A 24,515-nucleotide genomic window follows, 5' to 3' on the forward strand; every position below is an offset into this window, starting at 1 on the left:
TTACAGGGTGATTCCCAAATCTTGTGTGACAGAGCCATAGTACTGCAGCTAATGCATTTTCAGAAGAAACAGTTCTACTTACGATAAGATAGTCACTTTGGGGGATATTTGGTTATATAAAGCATTTTGACTTTGACTTGAGACTCAGAAGATCTGCCCCCATCCGTAACTCTGCATGTAAATTTGGGCAGTTTGATCTCTCTTAGTTTCAGTTTCCTCATTCATGAAGTGGTGAGGAATGCAGAAAATTTGTTGTATTAAACAAGAAAAAATATATAAAAGTTTCTGCCTGGTGCCTCACACATAGTAGGTATTCAATAATTAATTGTTGGTATACTCCCCTGCTTCTCATTTTTTTCCATTCTGTGAGACTCAATTTCATCATTTACAAAATCAAAATAAAGAATAGATCAGTGGGCCCTGGCTGGTTGGCTCAGTGGTGGAGTGTCGGCCTGGCGTGCAGGAGTCTAGGGTTTGATTCCCGGCCAGGGCACACAAGAGAAGCACCCATCTGCTTCTCCACCCCTCCCCCTCTCCTTCCTCTCTGTCTCTCTCTTCCCCTCCCACAGCCAAGGCTCCATTGGAGCAAATGATGGTCCGGAAGCTGAGGATGGCTCCATGGCTTCTGCCTCAGGCGCTAGAATGGCTCTGGTCGCGGCAGAGCAACGCCCCAGAGGGGCAGAGCATCGCCCCCTGATGGGCATGCCAGGTGGATCCCGGCCGGGCACATGCGGGAGTCTGTCTGACTGCCTCCCCGTTTCCAGCTTCAGAAAAATACAAAAAAAAAAAAAAAAGTGTGCATCTTAGATGAGTAGCACCAGCATTACCTGGGAAGTTGTTAGAAAAGTTTGCGGCCCATTCCAAACCTACTGAGTCAGAATCTCAAGGGATAGGGCCCAGAAATCTGTGTTTCAACAAGCTGTTCTAGATAGTCCCCAGCGATCACCACTTTTTGGAATCCACACCCTTGTTCCTGTCCCACCTTGAACTAGAATTGATCTGATGACTAAAACACATGCAAAGTGAAAATATGTCTCGTGCAAGATTATTTCACAAAATGCACTGTAACTTTTGTCTTGGTTATTCTCATGATCTTTCTGGGATCGGTAGCTTTGGGAAAGCCAGCTGCCAGGCTTTTAGGACATTTAGGCAGCTTTGTAAGGTGGCCCCATGTGAATAAGCCCTTTTGAAAGCACATCATCAGGCCCAAGTCAGGCCTTCAGACGACTGCAGTCCTAACAAACACCTTGCTTGCAGTCCCGTCAGAGACCTTGAACCGGAACCACTCTGCTAAGCCATGCCTGAATTCCTGACCCTGAGAAACTGTGTGAGATAATATATTTTTGTTATTTTAAATTGCTAGGTTTGGGGGTAATTTGTTACACAGCAATAGATAACTAATGTACAAACCCTTCTGGTGGTGCACACTTAAGTTTGAGTATCACTTGGAGAGATGATTCTTAAGTTTCATTCCAACTCAAAAATTTTGGAATTTTGTGATCAATGTTCAGAATTAAAAAAATAAGGAAGAAATGGCTCCTTATCCTTGCACCAAGCAAAAAAAACACAAAAAAAACACTGGCCTCTGGTTGCAGAGCTGGCCATTGAAATTTAAGAAAAACTTGGCAAACCTGGAGAATTTCCAGAGAAGGGCGGCTGAGATAAGGGAGAAGCCTGGAGCCATTACCTTCCCATGGATTCTAAGACAAACAGGACTCTGCTGTTGGAAAAACTCAGAGATGCCATAGTCGACTAATTCACAAGGCACGTGGCCAGACTGCGGACTTACTACCCCAGGTTCATGGAGAGCAGAGTCTATGGCAGCAGATGTAGCAGAAATGACCGCAACGCCAGTGTGATAGAGTGGATTCTGCTCCATAACAGTCACTCGCCTGGTCAGTCATCCCTGAGTCTCAGCTTTTTCCTCTAGAGAAAAGGGGAAAAGACTGTTTTCCTGGTAACCCCAACATGAGAATTCATATTGATCTGCTTAAAGACCTGATCTGAGAGCAGATTTTCTTTTTAAAATTTTTATTGATTAATTTTAGAGCAAGAGAGATACAGAAACATTGATCTATTCCTGTATGTGCCCTGATTGAGGATCGAACCCACAACCTTTGCATCCTGGGTCAATGATCTAACCAACGGAGCTATCTGGCCAAGGCCAAAGCAGATTTTCAAGGAGCGATAAGTGTCATTGGAAATGAGTGCAAAAAAAGGCAACCTTTGTGTGAGTACCACTTCATACATGCCATCTGTGCTTTTGCATTGCTGGAGGCAGACTAAGCTGAACCTCCAACTAGAGTCAGTGTGGGTTTCAAATGAATTGGTGAGTTAGTTTATAACAGGCTAACAAGCAAATGACAGATGTTTGAGTAATGCCATATGTTTCAAAGGTTGACCTCTCAGAGACTGAACATCCCAGCCTCAGGCACACCGCTCCTTGGTTCCCTCCCACCACCCATCACCACCATGGAGCAGAACCCTGAAGGAATGGACCACTAGAGTGCCCAAAGGAGCAGCAGGATTTCTGATGACCCACTGGGTGGATGGAGGGGCTGGCCATGATGGGGTGATGACATATCAATACAAAGGGTAAATTTGTCGCTCTAAGTGGCATGTTTCCAGCAATGTTTCAGATGGTGGCTCTTTCCTTCTCCACGCTGAGCTTGGAACCGAGAAATAAGTCCTCTTAACAATCTACACCCACTTTACTGGTAGCCATCGTCCTTGAGTGCAAACTCCCTCTCGAACAATACAAATGCTTGTAGTTGCCAACAACCTCCTTCCTTTCAGAAACCATTAAAGCTTTAAATAAGTAATCACTCCAGACAGTAGATAATCCATCCCACCTTCCATTTGTCATCTGCCTTACAGCTGTCCCCCTGACGGGCCCTAGCTGTTTTCTTCCACAATGCTATTGTTTGGGCAAATATTTTCATCTGGTTACACGACTGTTGAAACTTGCCTGCAAAACGATGAGCCATTTGCAGCAGTGCCATAGCCGAGGGAATTAGTCGCTATTAAAATCATGTTCAAACTAGGATGTTGCCAAGGCACTGACATTGGGGAAGCTGCCTGAAGGGCTTTGGCTCTTTAACAAAGACTCAAAGTCATGGCAGGATCTCAGTGGGGTTTCTAAATCATGGGTTGACACATAATCTGAGGTGAGAAGTGTCCTGGAGACCAATCCAAACCCCTTAGTGAGTAAAGCCTCCTGGGTTTTAAAATCTTTTATTTCACAAAGCCTGACGGACGTGGCTGAAAGTGTGCGGGGGGTCAAGTAGGGAACCTCCACGATGGGGACCAAGGTGAGGAAAAGGTGAAGAAAAGCATGTCAGTGATCCATTTTCCACTCGCGCCATTATATGGAACTGTTCATAAACCCTTGACACTTATCCAAAGAGCAATTCATAAACAAACTAGCATGTTCCTGCTTGTAACTGAAAGTTGTAAATGGTTTTAATGTCAGCCGTGTGTAAACAGTGGGGTGACATGTGTGTGATGCACCCCAGCAAGACATGCCCACACTTTACATTTTTGTCAAGTCTGGATTAGCCTGATGGAGGGGACCGTGGGCATGAATAATGCAGACAGCTGAGGACTTGAAGTCTCTTGTTCAGTTTTAGTTTGGGATGTATTTGAACACTGGTCCTCAGCGGCAGGTTGGTGCTTCCAGTGGCATTTTTCTGCAACCAAAGTTGAAGTTAATTTGCATTCTCTGATCCCACCCAGTTTCAGCTCCCCAGGTGGTGGGGGCAGGTCATCTGGACTGGAAGGAAGAGAGAGCTGAAGCTCTGTAAACTTATTCATCGCTAGATAAGGAGCTTTCCCACTTGTATTTTACTGTCATACCTTCCAGAAGAATTTTGAAACACTATGTACCTATTTGCACAGTTTTAAGTTGACATCTAAAATAGTTCATCATTAGTTAAATAGCTGCAAATAATGTATTGTATAATACATTGTAAATATTAATTTTAAAAAACAAGCATATAATTATTTTTCATATATCAAGTAGGATATAAATATCATAAACCTTAATTCTCATTATTATCCATTTAGAAAATGCATAGGCAAATCTCTCCAGTTGTCTATTATTTAACATTGTGAGTTATCTTGAGTTTTAAGTTCCATTCTATTTCATACTGCATCTTAGCCTAATTATTTTAATCTATCACTTTTGCTGGTTACTTAATATTTTTTCTGCAACAAAACTAAGTATACAAAATTGATGATTTTATTTTTTTAATTCCTGTGACAAGTCTCAAAGTGTTCAATTTTTATCCAGTAATCTTTTTGTAATAGCAAATAAAAAGGAGTCTAAATAATTGTTCAGAAAAATATAAAACACTTCTTACTTTCTGCATTTTTTTTTTTTTTACTGAAAAAATAATGTTGGTTTGGGGAAAGATAAGTATGAAATTTATCATCTCTTTTGACCAGTCGGTGAGAGTTCTCAACAAACTCTTTTCCCTTCCTGAAAAGGGGAGAGCGTGTGGAGAGAGCACACCTTCTAGACTGCTCTTTCCCAGCATGGTTTTTAGGAATGTTGAGTATTCTAGTTCTAGAAGACAGTGATATACACAGAGGCTGACCAAGACAGAGATAGTAGAGCTTTGCCACATTTATTAATTAGAGAGGAAATGAGACATCCCTTCTCTCTTTACTTCTCACCTGCCCTCACTCTCTGCTGTACTCCAACAGGCTTTCTTGTCAGAAGAAGGGTATTCTTTGACAATATTTAGGGGATGGTTGAGAGATGTGGTTAAATGGAAATTATTACCCCACTACTACACTATTATATTCCTGAAGTTATAACATCCCAATGTATCTCAAAATCTACCTGTCTACAGCCCCGCTTTTCTCTTAATGGAACTACGTATGAGGCAGAAGAAGAGTCCAATGACAAATCAATGGTGCCTTGACTAAGGGAAGCTTAATAAAAATTAATATTTCAAATTTCACTCCAAGGCAAAGCCTATATTAAGGATTTGTGGGGACTCTTGTTGATCAACATCACCCCATTAAATCTAATTTCTAAATAAAATTTTAAAAAAGGATTTGTGGGGAGAAGGGGTGACAGGTGCTCTTTTCTTTTGTAAAGTAAGAGGAAGGCAGTTGTGACCTCTGTTCAAATGCCCAACAAACAAACAAAAACCCAAATGCCTGTGTGAACATTCTCGCCAGGAAAACTAGAAGCAGCAGAAGTGCGGCTTCCCTTTCATCATGTTGTACTTTCACCTGTTGAACTGAATGTGGGTATGTCTGACTGACAGAGCCTAAATAGCATGCAGAACCCTTGTTCTACTGAGTCTAGGGAATAGAGGGTTCTTTCCTGACCAGTCTCTGCATTACCAGAAAGCATTGAGAAGATTGGAGTGAATCTGATCTGTGGTATCCACACAACCGGTAAAGCATATAAAGTGTTGGCTAAGCCTGGAAAGATGAAAAATTTAGATAAGTCCATCAAACTCAACAAGAGACAAATTGGATTTATTGTTTCCACTCCTGCTTCCCAAACACCTAAGCATATACCAGCCTTCTTTTTTCTGCTGGATTTCCTATCTCAGTGAAGGCAGTGCCATTCACCCAAGAAATTGGAATATCCCCAACTGTTTCCCTCTCCTCCCGCCCCAGCCCACCAATTCTCCCTCCCTGATATCTTTCCCTTTCTTCTTTCCTCTTGGTCAGTGTCTTGTTTAAGACCTTCATCCTCTCTTACCTGGACATGTTAACATGCCTCCCTGCAACCAGTCTCTGGTGTTTATATTGATGCCAAAATCTTTATTATATGCGGCTTAAGTGTCTGTTTGTCGCTGATAGCTTATTGGTTGCTTGCGTAACTGTACTAGCCAATGGGGTGAAGTTGCCACTGCTGAACGCAAATTGAGCGGGTCAGGGCGAAGGTGAACATTTGTTTGCATTGGCAATCATCTGTTTTACATAAAAACTACATCTTAACGTAATTTCTTTTAAGAATGCCTCCTAGAAAATACAGCACTGAAGAGGAGAGAAAAGGAGCTAAAGCTGCACAAAAACGGCTTTCTCAACAAAAATAAACCACTGAACAGAGAAAGACAAGGCTTGCTTCAGTCGCAGAGCAAATGCGTCTTTCTCGGCAAAATGAGACTGATGAGCATAGAGAAACAAGGCTTGCCTCAGATGCAAGACAAAAAAGCCTGTCTCGACAAAATGAGTCCCTTGAACAAAGGCAGCAGAGAAATGCAAAAAAAGGACAGAGTAATGCTGACCAAAACGCAAAAAGGATTAAAATAGTTTCAAACGGAGAAATTTTAATTTTTGAGCATTCCTCTGGTGACATGAATATTAAATGTGAACACTGTCAGTCCTTAAACTTCAAGTTAGAAACTAATCAATTTGACCATGGCAAGAAAGGATTTGGGGTCTTTGCAATGGTACAAGACTAGAGGTTCTCCAATTGAAAAATAATGTCATAATAGCTAAGTCTTTGACTGGCTCCTCTCAAGGTGAAATACATGTCATTCCAAGAATTGATTTGGCTCCATCTCAAACAGGGTTGCCGTTTCAATAGAGATGCAGACAATTTCCTGTAAAACTTGCCTTTGCTATGACCATCAATAAGTCTCAGGGCCAAAAGCTTAAGCGTGTTGGCATTTTTTTACCTGAGCCTGCATTTGGACACGGTAAACTTTATGTTGCCTGTTCAAGAGTTCGTGAAAGAACAGATGTAAAATTAAAAATAATTGATGGTCCTCTGCAAGGTGAGCTTAAAAATGATGGAAAGATCTACACAAGAAATGTTGTGTGCAAAGAGATCTTTGACATGTGAATTAACATTTTATTATTTAAGTCACCTTTATTTATTGAGCTAGCGGTGGCTCTTAAGAAATGTACCGCCAGTGGTTTCCTTCATTGCACTCTACTTTAAGCAATTAAGCAAGTAGAAGGGGGAAACCCCGTGGGGCAGTAAGCAAAGAGGCGTCCTCACCGCCTGCCCTGGGTAATTCAGTTTAAATTAGCAGACATCTTTGCACAAATCATTTTAATTACAATTTATAATATCTAGAACAGCGGTCATTTCGTATGACCGCCGGGCTTTCTAGTAATACTATAAACACATAAGTTGATTAAGTTATTCAAGGATTTTCCATCTTCTTGAGCAATGGCTTTCAACCCTGGCAGCACACTAGAGTTATCTGGGAGGTTCCCAATGACCATGCTACTTTCCAGACCAATTAAATTGGACTCCCTGCATGGGACCCAGACATCAATATTTTTAAAACCCCCACTGATGCTCGGCCACAGTTGAGAACTGCTGTTGCATGCAGGAGGCCATGCTCAGTCTAGCTCCAGTACCATAGGTTATTCCTCCCCACACCTAAGCTTCGGCCATAGCAAATATTTCTTGATCTTCCAAACGTGCCCTGCCTCTCACCTCTCTGACTTTGTATGTGGCATGCTCCTGCCACTGCCCATAATTCCCTTCCTACTCCCTTGACCTGGAAACTCCTACAGATACATGAATATACTATCCTATTGAGCTGTGCTCTCTACACTTTGTTTCTTTGTTACCTTCCATCCTGACAGTACTTCTCACACTGTGTAACAATTGTTTTGTTTGTTTGTTTGTTTGTTTGTTTGTTTTGCATGGTTGCCTTCCCCATTAGACCCTGGGCTCACTAAAAATAGAAAACTGATTCATGGCTGTGTTGCCAGTGCCTAGCACACTTCTGTTGATTCTCAGCACACCTGTGCTGAATGAGTGAGTCAATGAATTAATGAATCAATGAGGCATATAAAGCAGTTGACTCCTTGTGTTTCACCCACTTCTCTAATTCACTATGCTGTACTAAATATGTTAATTATGGAGAAGAATGCACACCCAATTTTTTTCTCAATCCAATATTCTCATTTGCATCTCTAGAGCCACAGAGAGACATTAGAACAAGTAATGAAAATCATACAACTCTGACATAATATTAATATCCAAGCCTCCTCTTTAGGATAAAGGAAAGGCCTTCATTTTGTTTGTATTTGGATGCTCAAACACTCAACTTTTAAAAATTAACATTATTTGGTAACCCTAATCTGGATCTATTACATCAGAATGCACGCCTCTAGATAACAGGGCTGTTAAAAAAATTACAGAGACTTCTCAGTCTCTCCACCAGCAATTGTTCAATCCCCTTCCTGTAATTCATAACTGATTATTCTGTTGCAGATTCCCTACTGCCATCTCTCTGCAACGCCAGGAGTGAAGTATGTCTTCCTCCTCCAGAATTTACCGCCTTCATGCTCTTTCTCTCTGTCTTGTGCTTTCTCCCTCCTACTCTTGCTCTTTACCCCACACCACCCCAACTTTTTTTTTTTTGTATTTTTCTGAAGTTGGAAACAGGGAGGCAGTCAGACAGACTCCCTCATGCACCCGACTGGGATCCACCCGGCATGCCCACCAGGGGGTGATGCTCTGCCCATCTGGGGCACTGCTCTGTTGCAACCAGAGCCATTCTAGCACCTGAGGCAGAGGCCACAGAGCCATCCTCAGTGCCCGGGCCAACTTTGCTCCAATGGAGCCTTGGCTGCGGGAGGGGAAGAGACAGAGAGGAAGGAGAGGGGGAGGGGTGGAGAAGCAGATGGGTGCTCCTCCTGTGTGCCTTGGCCAGGAATTGAACCTGGGACTCCTGCACGCCAGGCCGACGCTCTACCACTGAGCCAACCGGCCAGGGCCCACCCCAACTTTTTTTTTTTTTTTTTTCATTTTTTCTGAAGCTGGAAACGGGGAGAGACAGTCAGACAGACTCCCGCATGCACCCGACCGGGATCCACCCGGCACGCCCACCAGGGGCGACGCTCTGCCCACCAGGGGGCGATAATCTGCCCATCCTGGGCGTCGCCATGTTGCGACCAGAGCCACTCTAGCACCTGGGGCAGAGGCCACAGAGCCATCCCCAGCGCCCGGGCCATCTTTGCTCCAATGGAGCCTTGGCTGCAGGAGGGGAAGAGAGAGACAGAGAGGAAAGCGCGGCAGAGGGGTGGAGAAGCAAATGGGCGCTTCTCCTGTGTGCCCTGGCCGGGAATCGAACCTGGGTCCTCCGCACGCTAGGCCGACGCTCTACCGCTGAGCCAACCGGCCAGGGCCCACCCCAACTTTTTTGTGAGCACTCCATCCTTCCCCTCTGTGTCTTTTTCCAGCAGAAGTGGGGGTGAGCATCACTTGTAAAATCTCTCCAACTTGCACAAATCATTGACCCTGTTACTGCCTTTACAGTAATCCCCTTTAATCTGTGGAAGAGAAGTTCTGAGACCCCCCAGTGGATGCCTTTCTCTGGATGAGCGCTTCCAGATGGATCCAGGGTTTCAAACTGTTACTCCCATTCAGCCTCTTTATTGCTCAACTCCACTGTCCTCTGTGTTCATTATCAGGCACATTCTCTTCACAAGGAGGTTTCTATCAGCTAACATATTGCTGGAGTAGCAGTCCCAATAGTAAAAGAATGCCTATTTCCCAATAGTTTCTAGGCAGGAAACAACTACAGATGTCTACTACTGTATCTAGACTAATAGGAGCTATCTGAATGTAATGGGTCTGGGCAGAACCAGGATCAAGCTAGGGTAGAATATAGTCATAGGGCAAGAGATGGAAAATAAGATGCACATGCTACCAACATTCCCCTCACCCAGAGCAGACATAACTAATCCATCCTGCCCTCTAAACTGTGGGGCCCTAGAATCCTTTCAACACAAGTTCTGCCAATGAGTAGTTGAAACCTACTTGCCATTTCTGCATTAAACTCTGTTCTTTAGCCAGTGGAGTGTTTATTTATTTTTGGCACATAATAAGTATTTAATAAATATTGATTTAACAAAACCAAGCCCAAACTCTTAACACTTATTAACAATGGTGTACCCATCATTAGGAGCCTGAGGTCAAAGCACTATGACGGAATTAGAGGCAGGTGCTTTGCCAAAAGCCAGGAAATCTCACACGGTCATGTGTGAAGTCCCTTGGACTGCTGCAACAGCCAGCTGTTCTCCCTGCCTGCCTCTAATCTTGACCCTTCCCACTCTGAGGATGCCTTCTGCATGCCACAGCCATTAATCACTACCTTGTTTAAAACCTCCTTTTATCTCCCATTGTCTTAGGACAAAGAGAAGATACTTCCTGTGGCTTCCAAGGGTGCCATGTTCCATCCCGGACTCTCACTAGACTTACCTCCAGATGTGACATCACTGAGCTGGGGTACTTTTACATATGCTATCTCATCGACAGCATCAACTATGAACCAGTCTTGTCAGAATGATTTTAAAGGCGAGAAATTCTCACCTGATCCTCAAGTGGATTTATGTGAACTAGCCAAAGTCAAGGAGCTGCCAAGTTTCTCAAGTGGAAATTTAATCCATCTATCCTTGTCTGGTTCTGAAATCTACATTCAGAAATAGATAAGGCATTTATTATTAATTCAGCTTTGTGTATGAAGCAGTTTTCTTTTTACCAAAGCAGCAAAACAAAACTGGCTAGTCACCCATTGGAACACATTAATTCACCTGGAGAATGAGAACGAGAGAGATTGAGATCTGGTTGTTTGGTTTCAGCCCATTGATAGATAGAACGTTCTAGTGTATGTGACTAGAGCTAACTTCCCAAAGAAGAGAATGTCCAAGAGTACTGATTTATTTTCTTAAAACAATTTTTTTTTTTTACTTTTTCTTTCTTTGTTCAGTTATTCAAATCTTGTGAGAAAAGGGAATTCCAAGATGGGGTCCCATTGAATAGGCAGCCATTTCTGAGTGGGGATAGAATACATACAACTAGGGGTGTCACCCTCATCCCCACAGCCAGCCTCCCATGGTGTTGGGTAGGAGTGAGATTTTGCACCAACTGCAAAGGGCGGTCCTCACCGGTCAGACTGGAGCCACACTCAGAATGCGAAGGCCCAGAGCAAAACGGCCTTTCACCACACTCCAGAGCTGGCATCTCATCAGCCCTGACTGACAAGAGCATCCACTTACCAGAGGGCCATGCCTTCTCCCTGGCTCCGCCATCTAGCTCAGCTGCAAAAACTAAAGAGCCAAGCCCCCAAGGTCATGCAGTATTGCCCTGCAGGATGGAAGCCCACACTGATCACAAGCAAAGTAAAATTTCTTTCTGTCCAGCAGCTCACTCTGGTTCTGCAGGCCAGAACCTGATGCTGCAGCTAGAGGCTGCACGCTGGGCTGGAGCAGTGCAAACAGGGTGTGGAACAGTGCTCAGCACTCACCGCCATGCTGGCGGCTCCGAAGATAAACAGCGCGCCCATTCCCAGAACCGTTTGGGTTTGTTGCAACATCTCACAGCCATTAATCTCAGGGGAAAGGCGCAGCAGGTCTTCCAGTTTCCTTCTCCAGAACAGGCATGCTTGCTTTTATAAACACAAAGTGAGTAACACGTTAATGTTGCATGTCTGCATGGGGCTATCACTTCAGGGGACATTTCCCACGCTCCTTGAGGGAGCGGAGTTGCTAGCTGTGCTAGAAAAGGTCTGATTAAAGTGAAGAGTGTCAGCTACCACTGCAGACGGCAGCCTGCCTCTGAGCGTCTTTCTTAAAGGTCAAAGCAGAAAGTGAGCTGGGCAGAGAAGGTGTGCCCGGGCACCAGGGCTCGGGATCTCAGTGCCAAGGGATGACACCAGGGTTTTTGAGTCAACCATGGCTTACCATGCCCTGTGGTTGACAAAACACCACCTGTGGGCATCTGGAGTGTTGCCAGAGCAAGAGAACTACAAAGGAGGCCAGTCACTGTCACAAACCTGAGTCTTAAGAAGCTTCTGTAAAGAAAAAAATGGATGACCCAAACACTTTCTGTCATTCTCTAAAGCAGGGGCACACCTGAGTCCATTTTACCCACAACAATACTCTAAGTTTAAATGGTCTTTAAAAAGGTTTATTTAACAATGAGAAAACCCATCTAACTGTAGAAATACATAGGGATTACCATTTATACAAACATCTCTATATATTACATTCCAATTCTCAGGGGAAAAAAACCTGTAAGCAGGCCTTGTCCAAATCTAAGAGCACCACTCAAGTCATATATACTGCTAACTAAAATTAGGGGATATTTCAAAATGAATATGAAGCGATAAAAAAAAGAAGCATTAGCCTTGGCCGATTGGCTCTGTGGTAGAGCATTGGCCTGGCATGCAGGAGTCCTGGGTTCAATTCCCAGCCAGGGCACACAGGAGAAGCGCCCATCTGCTTCTCCACCCCTCCCCCTCTCCTTCCTCCCTGTTTCTCTCTTCCCCTTCCGCAACCAAGGCTCCATTGGAGCAAAGTAGGCCCGGGCACTGAGAATGGCTCCATGGCCTCTGCCTCAGGTGCTAGAATGGCTCTGGTTGCAACAGAACAACGCCCCAGATGGGCAGAGCATCGACCCCTGTTGGGCATGCCAGGTGGATCCCGGTCGGGCACATGCGGGAGTCTGTCTGCCTCCCCGTTTCCAACTTCAGAAAAATACAAAAAAAAAAAGCATTTGATTTTTTTTATTATTAAACAAGAACATCAGAAAAGCAAACGACAAGTCAAAGAAAGTTGTTTGATTATGCAAATGAGATGCAAAACCAACTTTTATTTCATTGGTGAAAATGCGCTATACAAAAGGTTGAAAGTACTGGAGTGTCTGCACTGTTCCCTGATCCCTTAACTTTTGTGAGCAGTGTAAATAGAAGGCATCATCCATATAGAACACAGTGTGAATGGTGTCCCACTGCTGTGCAAGCAGAAAAAAAATGAGAAAAAAAACTGAGGCTCAGAGAATGATTTGAACATGGGCACACAGGTAAAATAAGAACTAGAACTCCCTTCGACCTGACTCCTTGCCCACTGATCTTTCTACCTGACCTCATCTCCCCCCTCCCCAGGCTTGATATAAGGTCTTAACACACAAGAAGCACTCCATAAATATCGAATGGAATTCAGGGCTTCCTGGGCTTCTGTGGGTTTTTCAAATATCTAAAGCCTCCTGAAGGCTGTGACTCAGCCACTGGGACTAAGAAAGTATAAGGAGATTTTCAAAAGAATTGAGAGCTTTAGAAACGAAGCCCACACCAGCAGGTGAGAGGCTCCAAGCTGCAGAGCTGTTAAATTCTCTTATCCTTGCTAGGAGTGCAGCAGGCTCTGCACCGTCCACCCTGCTGCTGGGAACACACTCCCGCAGAGCTAAGCAGAGAGCACCCTTCCAGGAGTCTGGGTAGAATAAACCCACTGGGTGGAATTGTTATTTGTTAAGAAGCTCATGCCAAAAAAATCACCTTGAAAAATTCTTCAAAATTTACAGTAATCATAGCAATGACAACACCAACACCATATTCACATAGCACTTTTTGGCTTTCAACGTTCTCTTCTTTATTTTTTTTTATTATTATTGTTTTGTGTGTGTGACAGAGACAGAGAGAGACAGAGAGAGGGACAGATGGGGCAGACAGAAAGGGAGAGAGATGAGAAGCATCAACTCTTCATTGCAGCACCTTAGTTGTTCATTGATTGATTTCTCATATGTGCTTTGACCGGGGGCTAGAGCAGACCAAGTGACCCCTTGCTCAAGCCAGCGACCTCGGGGCTTTGAACTGGGTCCTCCGCATCCCAGTTCCAGTCTGAAGCTCTATCCACTGCGCCACCACCTGGTCAGGCTCAACGTTCTCTTACATATATTATTCCATCTTATCCTCACATCTCCATTTACAGATAGGGAAAGACATATCCTCAAAAGCATTGTCACCTTGCCCAGTGTTACACAATTGGTTATTGCATTTTCATTGAAAGACTTGTGATATGCTTAAAAGAGAGAGAGAAACAAAGAAAAGAGAATAATGTCATTTGCCTCAGTTTGCCAAGTGTTATGCTATGTACTGGGGATATCAAGAAGCATTCCCTCAGTTGGTGGCAGTTAGAATTGGTGAAGTTAGACACATGCATTAACCAATTCTAGAATTTTGAGAAAGGAACCTGTCATGTCAAGAAAATTAAAAATATCTTTTCTCTTCAATCCAGCAAACCCACTCCTGGAAATTCATCCCATAAAAATAAAATGCCCAGTATCTTAGATGCATAAGGATCTTTAATTCCACTTTGTCTCTGGTGACAAAAGTTCATAGATAAGATGAATGCCTATCATAAGATGATATAATATTTGGAATTTGCTTCAAAATATTCCAAGGAGGTGGAGACAACAAAGTGGATGGGGGTTAAAAAAACAAACAAACAACTAACAAAATCAAGATGGGTCCTTAATTGTTAATGATGAAAACTAGGTAATTGGACCTATTATCTATTATTCTTCTCACTTTACATTTGTATATGCTTATAAATTTCCACAATAAAAATATTTAAACAATAAGCGCCTATGAATAGGAGAATGGTTGAATAAGTAATTGTACATCCTCACCATAGAATACCATGAAGCCATAAAAAAGAATGAATTGGGCCCTGGCCGGTTGGCTCAGCGGTAGAGCGTCGGCCTGGCATTCAGAAGTCCCGGGTTTGATTCCCAGCCAGGGCACACAGGAGTAGCTCCCATCTGCTTCTCCACCCCTCCCCCTCTCCTTCCTCTCTGTCTCTCTCTTCTCCTCCTGCAGCCAAGGCTCCATTGGAGCAAAGTTGGCCCAGGCACTGAGGATGGCTCCGTGGCTTCTGCCTCAGGCACTAGAATGGCTCTGGTTGCAATAGAGCAATGCCCCAAATGGGCAGAGCATCGCCCCCTGGTGGGCATGCCGAGTGGATCCTGGTGAGGCACATGTGGGAGTCTGTCTGCCTCCTCGTTTCCAATTTCAGAAAAATACAAAAAAAAAAAAAAAAAAAAAAAAGAATGAATTGGAACTATACCATACTATACAGCTTGACTTTGAGGCATTTCCATAAGTGTTTTTAAGCAAGATAATCAGAGACATGTACAACACTGATTTCATTCTGGTATCAAAGAAAGAATGACCAAATATGTTCTGCATTTTATGTATATAAATTTGAATATGATTATATATGTGGATAAAAACGTAGAATTAGGCCCTGGCCGGTTGGCTCAGCGGTAGAGCGTTGGCCTAGCGTGTGGAGAACCCGGGTTCGATTCCCGGCCAGGGCACACAGGAGAAGCGCCCATTTGCTTCTCCACCCCTCCGCCGCGCTTTCCTCTCTGTCTCTCTCCTCCCCTCCCGCAGCCGAGGCTCCATTGGAACAAAGATGGCCCGGGCGCTGGGCATGGCTCTGTGGCCTCTGCCTCAGGCGCTGGAGTGGCTCTGGTCGCAACATGGCGACGCCCAGGATGGGCAGAGCATCGCCCCCTGGTGGGCAGAGCGTCGCCCCTGGTGGGCGTGCCGGGTGGATCCCGGTCGGGCGCATGCGGGAGTCTGACTGTCTCTCCCTGTTTCCAACTTCAGAAAAAAAAAAACAAAAAAAAAACAAAAACAAACAAACAAACAAAAAAAAAAACGTAGAATTAATATTAGATTGACCTGAATTATAGAAACACAATAGTCACAGGGTGATGTAAATAGAAAGAAGAGAGAAAAAAGAGACAAGGGAGTCAAATAAAAAGAAAAGTCAACTAAAATATATACTGTCTACTTTCACTGAGGGTGCACTGTGCCATTTTTTTACTCTATTTTACTGGTTTCTCTTCATTCAGAATCACATACAAAATCTTTACGAAAACACTCACTGCTCCATGGCAGAAAAAGGCAGGAGAAACTTTGGCTTTCTTTGGTTAGTTCTCAAAAGCCAAAATCTCCTAGATCTCTGTCCCTTCTCTCAATCTTTTCCTGGGGTCTGTGGCTAGAATTCCTGTGGTTGTCTTAAGAAAACTGTTTTCATTTTTAATGTTACAGATTTTTACTGTGTGCCTTCTATCTGCTAGAAGTGGGCTACTCACACCTAAATTATATATGGCTCTTCCCGGGTCATTCTCTCAGTAATCAGGGGCAGACAAGGGAAATTCTATGTCTTTAAGAAAACTGAGAGGAGGCCAGCACGGCCAGAGAGTCTTGAAACAATCCGTAGAGTTCAACAGAGTTGGAAATAGGGGCAGAGGCCTGACTAGAGACAGCCTCTGACCCACAGCGTAGGGTTCTGCATTTGGTGAGGGAGCCTGAAGTAGAAATTGGACGTATGGAAGTTGGCGTCAAAGGAAATTGACATAATGCAATCTTTTACCTGTGTGGTGCCCAGTGACCAACTTTTACAACAAACTGCCACAATCATTAGCAAATGTTTACTTAAATTTACATAAGGGTTTTATAATGGTAAAGGGAAGAGGGATTGAGATGATTACAAAGGAGGAGATGATTGTAGGAGCTTTATTCTGACAAAGACATGAAGAGTGTTGGGCTCTTAAGAAGCCATTAATTTTTACAGAGGGGTTGAAAATATGTTTTCTTTGAAGGTGGAGAAATGGGCAAGATGTTTGGGGTAGTGGGCGATGAGAGTGTTGGGGAAAGAGCTGTGTTAGGCTTGCTTGTTTATACTTTGCCTGACTGGTGCATGAGCACGTGGCAGCACCACGTGTGCATAGTCTACTAAGGCTACAGGAGCTTGCCCTCAGGGCAGATGGCAGATTGCGGATTGCCTGCCCACCACTGTAAGGGGCCATTTTTGCTGTTCATTTGCCTGAGAAGCAGTTTACCCCTGCCTGTTTGCTCATGTGCCCTTGTGAGACTCTGTTAAGTGGGAATGGCCCATTGCTTTCCAGCTCTACAGTTTCTCTACCATCTGCCCAAATTCAAGGTGGACCTGTCTGGCCTTGGCCACCGGCACTACAGAAAGTCTCAGGCCAAAGAGAGTGTGTAGGTAAACTTGTTTTGAATGCCACCCCCCACACACACTGCCTTTGCTGAGCTGGGGGCATTCTCTGTTGGAAGGTCCATCGGCTCTTGGAAATGGGAGATGGGCAGTCTTTGAGGAGAAACAGAGGATGGCCAGGAATTCCTCCTGCAGGGACAGAAGTATCGCTTCTTCCTATCTACCCACTTTCTTGGCGATGTTAAGTCAAAGGAGAAGATGAAAGAGGGCTTCTGGGTAGGCAGTTAGACAGACAAGAGTAGAGCAAGGACTAGGCCAGGCACAGAAGGTGCCTAGCAGTGGGTGACTTTTCCTCTCTTAGCTGGTCATGTGGTTTAGATTCTCTGATTTCATATCACTGGTCAAGAGATTTGGACCTTCTCCAGACCTTTCCTCCTCTAGCATATCACAAGTCATGTGGTTTTAGACCCCCTTAAATGAGGAACAAACAAGAAAGCCGGAAAATAGTGCTTAAGCACTATTAAAGATGGCATCGAGGCCTCAGCTGTGTTTCAGCTCCAGGCCCAGAAAAGCAGCAAAACCTGACAAAGGAAAGTCACAGCTGACCTCAGAACCAGCTGCACTGAATAATGACCCCCTGCCTTGGTGCTGACCTGGCTAAAGGACATACCTGGAAGGTTGATGAATCGTCTATTGAGATCCTCCCTTGGGACTTCTAAAATCCCCACCCTTAAAATCCCTTAGGATGGAGGTCCCAGGGCATTCTCCCCTCTGGGAGCACAGCTGTGCCTTCCTCCTCCCCCTCCTTTTCCCCAGGTGCATTTTCCTTGCCTCTCTGTTCCTTCCAAACTCCAAGGGACCCCAGGAGACTTGCAACCAGGGAGCAGTGGGCAGAAGCAGCTCATCCCGGGCTAACCCCTTAAACCTGTCTCCAAAGTCCTATTTTCTTTGAATTTCTTCCTGCACAGCCAATAAGTCCTTGCTTTGCTTGCTGCACTTTGTCTCTTACTTGAATTCTTTCTCTCAAGAAGACAAGAATCAAGGTCTCATGGCTCCCTTTATAACATCTTCACTTCCTTTAGTTCCTGGAACATCATCCTGTGGTGTCTTATCCCCAAAGGATGAGCCATCAGCCATCAGCAAGAACTGGCTGGGCCCCTTGCCAGGTTCTGGTGGGGAGATCAGAGAATTCTGCTTGTTCTTGGGTGCTCATCATCTGGTTCCAGTACCTCTTCTCTTAGAATTTCAGGAACTAAAGTCTTTTTGAATATATTTGCTTCTATAAATCGATAAAGAGCAAATTTAAACCAATATACAAAAACCGAGTAAGATTCTGTTACATAAAATACTAAACAATTATTTTTCTTTATGTACTTTCAAAAAAGATTTAAAAGAGGACTTTTTTTTCTTTTAAACTAAATTTGTCTTTACATTAAACTAGAAGTGAGTTTTGGGGAAAAAGGAAGTTTTGATTTCAAATAGAAATTCAAAATGTAGTTTGCAATGATGGTAATGATGATGATATATATAGTAAACATGAACAGCAAACTCTTGAAGTGGTGCTATTGTAATTCCTACTTTGCAGATGTAGACACTAAGGGTAAGTGACTTATCTTAGACCAAATTGGCTAGTTAAGTGGTAGAACCAAGATTCTAATTTCAACTTACCCGATTCAGAGCCAAAATGCTTACTCATTTGTGATAAATTGTTTGATATAATGTTATGTAAAGAAATATAAGGCAGAATACAAAATTACACATATGGTACAATATCAATAGTGAGAACATTATACACAGAAAAAAAACTAGAAAGAAATATTGTCTCTGGATTATGGATTCTGGGTGATTTTTATATTTTTCCTAGTTTTGAAAAGTTTTTGTTATGAGCATATATTCCTTCCCTAGTTAAAAAGGATAAAAATAGAATTAACAAATTCTGTTTTATCAATATATTGTCTGGAACTGTGGAGAATACTCTACTGGTACTCAAAATAGTACACAGTGCTATGGGTTTCACCTCCTATGTTCCAGGTATTTAAATTCTAATAATGTATCCTAACACTGCATTTGATTTTTTTTTAACAGTCTGGTTAGTATGTGAGCTTATATTGAATTTATGTTTAGTAAAGACCTAGGCTTTTTCCACATGAACTGCTGAAAAGCCAAGGGTCCCCTATTCTCTTCTTGTTTACATTTGATTATTACATTAAAATTTTATTCTTGTTATATACAACCTTATTAGTTGTGGTACAGCATGCAATTCTATTTAGATAAATTATGAATCCTGTTTCTTATCTCTTTGGCATTTACCAGCCTTCTCAATTTTAAAATAGTTGCATATTTAATTATTTTTACCTTCTTACATATTCATCAAAGCCATTGATAGAAATGTTGTACAGAACAGGGCTTAACACTGAGTCCTGCGGAGGTCACTTGGTTCCCCACCCCACCCCATGTGGGACAGCAATTCATGTATCAGCCTCTTTTTTGTATAGTAAGTCAATAGTAATTAGCTCTTCAAAGTGTATTATCACCCAACCCATATTTATTTCCAGATATTTCTATAATGATCTCAATTGTGTTGTTGAATGTATGGTATACCATCTCTGGAGCATCCGCTTATTTGCCAACCTCTTAACTGGCTTCAAAAAGTATATAATTACATCCATAACATATATTCTTCATTTATTCCACAAGTTTATCCAGTGTGTCCTATGTGAAGCATTGTGTAGACCTTGGGGATAGAAGAGTGAAGCTTGCAGTTCAACCGCAGAGTGGAATAAGGGGTCAGCGAGAGACCCAGTTGGGACCTAGATTCCCCACAGAGAGAGGAGCCAGGATGAGATCTCCGACCCTGGAGTGTCAAGCCTGGAGCTCCCTGACCAGAGACAGCTGGCTGTCCTTGTTCCAGTGGCTCCCACAAGCTGAAAGCTTCCTACCAACCTGCCCCTGTTCCTTGATCTGCTTCTATGTGCGGGCGGGTGGGCAGGCTGACGGGCGCTCCCTTCTCCTCCGAATCCACATTGCCTTTTCCCCAGGGCCGCAATGCTGACTCAGTCCTCGCCCGGGAGACTGTCCGCTTCCTTGGCAGCCTACCCAGCACTTTGTCACAGTAAGCATATACTTAATGTTGTTTATCTGGAGGAAAAAGAGCACTTAAGCGTCTATGAACTTCTATGAATCTGCTTACCGAGAGACAGGGCACGCATCTCTCCCTTCCCAGCGTTCACCTGCATGGGAGGCCTAAGGGTTAAGCCTTCCCCCAAGCCTTTCCCTTCCTGGTTAATCAGCTGCCCATCCAGTTTATCAGGGAAAGAAAAACAACGTTGGAATCATCCTTGATTTTTCTCTTTCCAGTACCAGCCACATTCAATTTTCCAAGTTCTACCCGCCCTCCCTCCAAATACCCTGAGCTTGACTATTTAACATTTCTACTACTGCCTCAGAATCCAAGCCAGCGTCCTTTTCTCTCAGTCTACTGGAATGGCTTCCTGGGCCTGTCTCCCCGTCTCCCCACTTCCACCCCTGCCCGGCTCCATTCTGTGCTCAGCAGCCAGAGTGACCCTTTACAGACACCAGCTGGCTCAGGGCACTCAGCTGCTCCGTCCCTCCATTGCTTCCCCAGAACCTTAGACTAAAACCTCAACTCTCTTTCATGGCATCATTTACCTCAGGTCATTCCAGGAGGAAAAAGTGCCATTTCATCTTGTCACACAAATGCCACTGAACTTAAGAACAGCAGAGGATAACGTGTTCTATTCAGGCTGTTGACAACTGGGGAGATGGGACTCGTTTTCTTGTCACCTGAGTCTGACGAGAGGGCAGCGATACATCCCCGCTGCTTGGTCCATCATCTAGGTGGCACATGCAGCAATCCCCTGCCGTCACCCCCCTCGCCTGAGGTCCAGATGCCTGTTGGATGCTCAGGGCTGCCGACTTGACTGAGATCTCCCATGTGAGCTTGTGACCTGATAGTGCAGTTTGGCTAAGAAATGGGCCTTATTGCACTGGGTGGTCCCTTACATACATAATGAAATAGAAATGATTTTTTAAAGTAGAAAAATATATAGAAATCTTAAATGGCCTGTAATGGTTTGCTGGGGCTGTTGCAACAAAGTACCACAGCTGAGTGGCTTAAATCAAAAGAAACTTTTGTCTTACAGTTCCAGAGTCTGAAAGTTAAAGAGTAAAGCAAAGTGTCAGCCAGTCCTTTCTGAGGCTGTGAGGGAGGATCTGTCTCAATACTGTCTCCTGTCTCCTGGCTTCTGGTGTTCGCTGGCCATGTTTGGCACTTCTTGGCTCACTTGTGCATCACCCAGGTCTGTAAGGCCGTCATGGCCATTCACCTGCAGGTTCTCACTGGATTCAGGCAGACGGTAAAGAAACAGTAGAGCCAAAAAATGGTGGGCCATTCCTTTATTAAAGTCTCACACCGGCCAACAAGCAAACAGGCAGGGCTCCCAAAGCCCTGACGCATTCTCCGGTTCCACAACAGAAGAATCTTCTCCGGATTCTCGTAGAATCACAGGCCCCACCAGTCTCAGTGGAGCTCGCAAAGCCCCTCAGCTCTGTTCCCCATCTGCACACCGTCTCTTTCCCTGCCATCATGGCTTCTTCCTCAGCACTCTGCATTCTCTCTGCTCTCACTCTGCAAACACGGCTTCTTTCTCCTTCTCCTTCTGCAAGAACTACCTGGGCCCACAAAGACCCCTCCTCCAGCAAGCATTAGCAAAACAACGGCTCTTCCCAAGCAGGAAGGTGGTTTGCAATTTCCCAGACCACATACACCTGCTGCTGCCCAGCCCCCAATGCAAACTATATCCAAGCAAACATAAAAATCATATTTTACAAACTTATTTGACCAGCACAGGTCTCTGCCTGCATGTTCACATGCTGTCCTCTCTGTGTACTCGTGTCTACAGCAGATTTCCCCTTTTTGTAAGGACACCAGTCATTTTCATGATGGGAAGCATTGACATTACCTTTTCTACAATATAAAGCTCTATCTACTGGTTCAAATACAGGAAAGAAAGATAACCCACAGGATACACTAGACAGGACACCCAATCGTCTTTTCTGTTTTTTCATTTTAAAGCCTTTCAACAATTTTTTTTCTTGACAGCAGTGAACCTTGAACAACTCAACCTTCTTTCTTTCTGCTACTTGTCAAACAAGGAAATCATCAGCAGGACTAGACTCAGAAAGCTCCCATTTATGAAACTGTTAAAAATATATGATTTAGAACTGAACTAGGATTTGAAACTGAAGGAAGAAATATAGTCATTAAAAACATGGGGATATACTGAAAACAAAATCTCTACAGACATCTGCTAATGTCATAATCCCTGCTGGTAGCCAACCCCTGGAGAAAGAAAGAAAAGAAAAAGAAAGAAAGAAAGAAAGAAAGAAAGAAAGAAAGAAAGAAAGAAAGAAAGAAAGAAAGAAAGAAAGAAAGGAAGGGGGGAGGGGGGAGGAGGAGGAGAGGGAGGGGAGGGAAGGGAAGGGAAGGGAAGGGAAGGGAAGGGAAGGGAAGGGAAGGGAAGGGAAGGGAAGGGAAGGGAAGGGAAGGGAAGGAAGAAAGAGAGAAAGAAAGAGAGAAAACAGCAAAAAGACAGCCTTATTCCTCATCATCCTCAAATATTTCGCCCATTCCCATGCTCCTAAAGCAAGAACAAGCCGTGAAGAAGAAATCTTGCCTTTGCTCCCCTCTAGGGTGTCCTCTAGCCTAAGGCTTCCCACACTGTAACTCAGAGTTTAGGTTTGTTATCTTCCTGTAGCTGTGAGTCACAGGAGGGCAGATGCTGTGTCATACTCATTTTTCTATCCTTTGCATGTGGCACAATGTCCAGCAAACCTCATTTTACTGAATCAAGTTGAGTTGAGTTGAGTGAGTTAGGATGAGTTGAACTGACCTGAACTGACTAAATGAATTGAATTGACTCAGACTGAATCAAATAAAATAAAATTGAATTGAATCGAATTGAACAGAATTTCTCTTTAGGTCAAAGCCTACAAGAATCAGTAGCACTGCTAAAGCCACACAACCCTTTAGCTCTATTGCAAACTCAGCTATCTTTCAGTTGCTAACTAGCACTAACAGGCAATTATATAACACACTTCAACCTGAGAAGGGGCAATTGCTTTCCCTGTGCCTACACGGAAGCATGTAAGTTTTTAAAGTCACAGAGGTACCATTTAGTGGAACAAAGGCCTGCACAATTAATCTTATTTTCAACTACTAATTACGTAGTAGCGCTAAATAACAGTTCTCTCTTCTCCTCTGGTATTGCTGTGTATTGGGTCTTTAGTGCCTCTATAGAAGTCATTCTTGCCATCACAGAGTTTGAAACTTTGTGGGAAAGAAACCAACGAATGAATGACTTAAAGTCCTTATAGTCTAATAATGTTAATAATTGCCAACAGTTGCAAATTACTTCATGGTTTGCAAAGTACTATTCATACACATCGTCTTGTTTATTTCCTGCAAGGTTAGGTCCTCCTGTGAGGGTTAGGTCATCTTCCCGTTTTGAACATGAGGATAATGTAGGTCAATGAGGTGAAGCTAATTGGATGGAGGCAGAGTTTTGACCTAGAAAGTCCAACTCCAGAACAAATTCTCTTTCCCCTACCTTATGCCTCTCTGGGGAAGATGAAAGCGGAGAGATTCTCACAGAATCATGAACGCTCAAGGTAAAAACCAACGTGGTAAGCTCTTTATTGTGGACACTATTGAAGTGCAAAGAAGCCCATGGGATCTTCTTATGTTCTTTCTATTTTACCTACAGTAAAGCAAAAGGGTGATGAACATAAGCTTTGGAATCAGTCAGCTAGGCTCACTCCACCATTTATTAGCTGTGTGCCCTTGGACAAATCTCTTAATTACTCTATGCCTCAGTTTTTTCCTCTATAGAGTAGGAATGGTCAACAGTTTCTATACTGTAGGATTTTGTAAGACTTCAGTGAGTTAACACATATAATGCACTTAAAATGCCTAACCCATTAACACCCAGTAAATGTCAGTTGACATTAGATATTGCCTTTATACCAAATAAGTAATATGATAGAAATTACAATAATACTTGCCTGGCCTGTGGTGGTGCAGAGGCTAAAATATCAACCTGAAATGTTGAGGTCACTGGTTCTGTGGATACTTCTCACCACCACCCCTCCTCTCTCTGTAAAATCAATAGGTAAAATCTAAAAAAAAAAAAAAAAGAAATTACAATAATACTGTAAAAATGGCTCATACGCATATATAATATGATATTCCTTCATTCCTTCCATAAATCCCCCAACCATATATCAAACATTTCAAAAAAGCAAATGTGTAGAAATATTTCCAATTTCCGTCTGAGAAAAGGGAAAAGTGGCATGCTGGGCTAGCACATTAAAAATATCCCAATGACAGAATTGGGACTAACGGTAAAAGACCCTTTCTTCATGAATATTTGTCAGTAAATTTAAAAATAGTGCTCCTCCTATGTTGGCCACAAAGAGAAGCTGTGATGTCCATTTATTATTTGTAGCTGGTAACCCTCTCCCTTCTCTCCAGCTAGTGACCATATGTCAGCATGGGCTTGTGTTTTAACTCAGCCAGATGGGCGAGGCATAAAAGCCACAATCAGTTCCTTTCCTCAACAATGCCCCATTTTTTTCACTTGTCCAACAATCATGGATTAATTATGAGTCTTGTCTCCTCAACAGGTGGTACCTGTGATCTCATGACCATATCAGATCCACCTCCGAAATCAGGCAGATAATCAGCCTAC

Source organism: Saccopteryx bilineata, chromosome 1 (assembly GCF_036850765.1).
Source record: "Saccopteryx bilineata isolate mSacBil1 chromosome 1, mSacBil1_pri_phased_curated, whole genome shotgun sequence".
In the NCBI taxonomy this organism is placed as follows: Eukaryota; Metazoa; Chordata; class Mammalia; order Chiroptera; family Emballonuridae; genus Saccopteryx; species Saccopteryx bilineata.